General features: G+C 34.4%; 1 protein-coding gene across 2 annotated transcripts in view; it reads right to left on the bottom strand.

The window, feature by feature from the left end:
• Positions 1–3,911: 3,911 nt before the first annotated feature.
• phex (phosphate regulating endopeptidase homolog, X-linked) overlaps positions 3,912–4,001 on the bottom strand; it is an 11,098-nt gene continuing 11,008 nt past the window's right edge. For both annotated transcript variants that reach the window (XM_083529623.1, XM_083529624.1), the window contains one exon: positions 3,912–4,001. This exon is cut by the window's right edge and continues 935 nt beyond it. The gene's annotated coding sequence lies outside the window, so the exon portion shown is untranslated.

Here is a 4,001-nt window from a genome sequence, read left to right as displayed (position 1 = left end):
ACAGCTGGACTCAAATGAAGGTGTAGAATCAGCTCAAGGATGATCAGAAGAAATGGAAAGCACCTGAGTTAAATATATGAGTGTCACAGCAAAGGGTCTGAATACTTAGGACCATGTGATATTTCAGTTTTTCTTTTTTATTAAATCTGCAACAATGTCAACAATTCTGTGTTTTTCTGTCAGTATGGGGAGCTGTGTGTACATTCATGAGGAAGAAGAATCAACTTAAATGATTTTAGCAAATGGCTGCAATATAACAAAGAGTGAAAAATTTAAGGGGGTCTGAATACTTTCCGTACCCACTGTATATTAATAAAGAATAAAATAGAATGGACAATCAAATAAAAAGAGAATTTACAATATAAAATATTATAAATAGAATTTGCCAAATGTGCAGTGTGTAAATTTACAGAAATGATTTATTTATTTAAAAATGATTTAGTATCTTAATTTTCAAAAATAGGAAATAATTCTCAATAATAATTAACATTCTTTATTCATTTTGATTGCTTTTATTAGATTTTTTTTTATTAGAACTGTACATACTGAATAAAACATAATAATTATCATTAATAATGTTTAAAATGAATAATAATAAAGAAAATAAATAAAAAAATAAATAATAATATAAAGTAAAATTTAAAGAGTGTAAATGATAACGATTGTATGCTGTTAAAGGCATCCAGAAGAGTTCATTTCTTCTTGTTTCGCTTGTATTCTTTTTAGTTCTTTTCTTTTTTTCTCACAATCTGCTTCATGTAATGCATTCACTGCTATCAGGCTTCAGCAGAACCTCCAGCAGGCAAAGTGCCAAAACTTTCTTCTGTCCACATCGTTTCCACCGGCCTGTGTTTCCCCTGATTGAGCTGTTTATGCCCACAAGTCTGCGGTTTTGCGTTTCTTTAGGCTGAAGATACGTCTGAGCTTTTTGGCACGCTGGAATCTTTTCACACACGTTCGATGAAGGTTCTCAATTTGTGTTTGTTTACAATGTTAATCGAACCATTCAGCTCCTTAATCCATCACTGACTCTTACTCAGGACACGTGTTCTGTATGAAGAACATGAAAAGCACCCAGGATTCATCTTGGATTTATTTCCTGTATCATAATAAGGAATATTATGTTTGTTTGTGTTGTTTGTAGCTATAACCTGCTCAGCGACACCACGTCATGCCTTCTCCACATTTACCAAGAAAAAAATTCTCAGCAGGAGGTAAGACATTAAAGAATGTTCCAGAACATCATAGATACATTCCTCCACAGGTGTCTGATGTCTTCCAGAATGTTTCATCTTTTCTGCATTGATCTTCTCAGTTCAGGCCTCCAGGGATTTTAATTTAATTCATGCAGAGAAAATCTGTGTGTGTGTGTGTGTGTTCCTGTGTGTGTTCCTGTGTGTGTGTGTGTGTGTGTGTGTATGTGTGTGTGTGTGTGTGTGTGTGTGTGTGTGTGTGTGTGTGTGTGTGCGTGTGTGTGTGTGTGTTTGTGTGTCTGACACCTTAAAATGTCAAGAGACTGAAATATTCTTAGGTTTGAGTTTGGTGTGGTTGTTTTAACACTCCCCCTAGTGGCTAGTGTTAAAACAACACTTGAAGATTACTAAAACAAAGCAAAAAATGCATCAATTGCAAAGAGGATTAAATAAAATATGCCTGAAGATGTTTTAATTATGGTGTTTTAAATTACACAAATAAGCAGGACACTAAACGGAACATTTGCTATTTTGCCACATGGGTGGTATTAATATATAAGGCTGTCAAAATTAACTATTATAATATTTTAGTGCAAATTAATTTTAACGTCTCTAATTTTATTAACATGTGATTAATGCAGCGCGTATTTCTGTTGGACCATTTTAAAATGTATAATATATATATATATATATATATATATATATATATATATATATATATATATATATATATATATATATATATATATATAATACACGGTCCATATACGGTCCATATACGGTCCCACCTGCAGGTGGTGAGCCCACGGGAAGGCGGCCCCACATCACTCCGACGTCACGGACCTTGATATTTCCCTCGTAAGGGACCCCCGGAGCTAGAGGGTTAAGGGCCTTGCTCAAGGGCCCAAGAGTGGCAGCTTGGCGATACTGGGGCTTGAACCCCAGACCTTCCGATCGGCAACCTAGCGCCTTAACCGCTGGAGCCACCACTCCCCCGCCCATATATATATATATATATATACAGTACAGACCAAAAGTTTGGACACACCTTCTCATTCAAAGAGTTTTCTTTATTTTCATGACTATGTAAATTGTAGAGTCACACTGAAGGCATCAAGGGCTATTTGACCAAGAAGGAGAGTGATGGTGTGCTGCGCCAGATGACCTGGCCTCCACAGTCACCGGACCTGAACCCAATCGAGATGGTTTAGGGGTGAGCTGGACCGCAGAGTGAAGGCAAAAGGGCCAACAAGTGCCAAGCATCTCTCGGGGAACTCCTTCAAGACTGTTGGAAGACCATTTCAGGTGATTACCTCTTGAAGCTCATCAAGAGAATGCCAAGAGTGTGCAAAGCAGTAATCAAAGCAAAAGGTGGCTACTTTGAAGAACCTACAATATGACATTTTTCAGTTGTTTCACACTTTTTTGTTATGTATATAATTCCATATATAATTCCACATGTGTTCATTCATAGTTTTGATGCCTTCAGTGTGAATCTACAATTTTCAAAGTCATGAAAATAAAGAAAACTCTTTGAATGAGAAGGTGTGTCCAAACTTTTGGTCTGTACTGTATATATATTTATATATATAAATAATAATATAATATTATTTAATACAATATTATATAATAATATGGCATATATATTACAAATATAGCTGCTTATTATAAAGATATTTATCTTTATATAATTTTACTTCCTTTTTATTTATTGGTTAAAATAAATATTTGTTTATTTATTTATGTGCGTTGTTTATAATTTGTTTTTCGTTTGACTTTTTCTGTACGACCGAATGTCAAGTGCGCTGAAGTTTATTCCCAGGACATCTGCTGATACTATTTTTGATTCACCCCAATTTCCTGCTGTGCTGCAAACTACACTCATACATTCAAACACCCCCACACACACACACACACACACACACACACACACACACACATTTATTTTTAGGAATACCAGACAAACCACAACCTATTTTAATACCTATATTTGAGTAGTATTTTTATTTCTTTGACTAATTTGAAACAGCACAGACGCACAAAAACATTACATACGGATCAAAAATTTAGAACGTTGCATAGATTGTGTCCTACAAAAACACACAAAAGTGTAACACATGATTAAACCTACACAGGGCTATAAACATATTTTAAATAAATACAACAATAAAAAGTTGACTGCGGAAAAAACAAGGCAGATGTCTGTGTAATGTCTGATGTACAATGTCTGGGAAAAGTGTGGAACCTGCGAGTGTTTTATGGTGTTTGAGAGACACTAATGTGCACAACAGGCACTGTGCAAATATGTTAACATTTCAGTTGACTGTAAAAGATTTATGAAATTTCTTTATTGTCACTATTTCAATATTAAGAAATTTCCCCACTGTGGGACGAATAAAGGTATATCTTATCTTATCAATAATAATAATAATAATGGATTTATTAATAATTTAATTATTTGTGTATTAAGATTTAGCTATTAATTATTTAATTCAAAATTTATTTATTTTGAGGAAATACATAGCACTTCATGTGTGTGTGTGTGTGTGTGTGTGTGTGTGTGTGTGTGTGTGTGTGTGTGTGTATATATATATATAAAATGAATTATGTATTGAATAACCAGGTGATGTGAGACTAAATGTCTCATAGAAGCTTCGTAAATTGTTATGAATGTTCTGTTCATAAAGACACATATAAACATATCATTTCTTCTTCTACTTTACTCCTGTTTCCTGTATGAGTTCCGGCACGTCACACGACACTTATTAGCGCTGTACGACGCCCCAATGTAGCGCTATAAATGCTGTT

Source organism: Silurus aristotelis (genome assembly GCF_946808225.1).
Source record: "Silurus aristotelis genome assembly, chromosome: 25".
Taxonomy (NCBI): domain Eukaryota; kingdom Metazoa; phylum Chordata; class Actinopteri; order Siluriformes; family Siluridae; genus Silurus; species Silurus aristotelis.
Note: the sequence above shows the minus strand (reverse complement) of the source record. Positions and strands in the feature narration are given on the sequence as shown.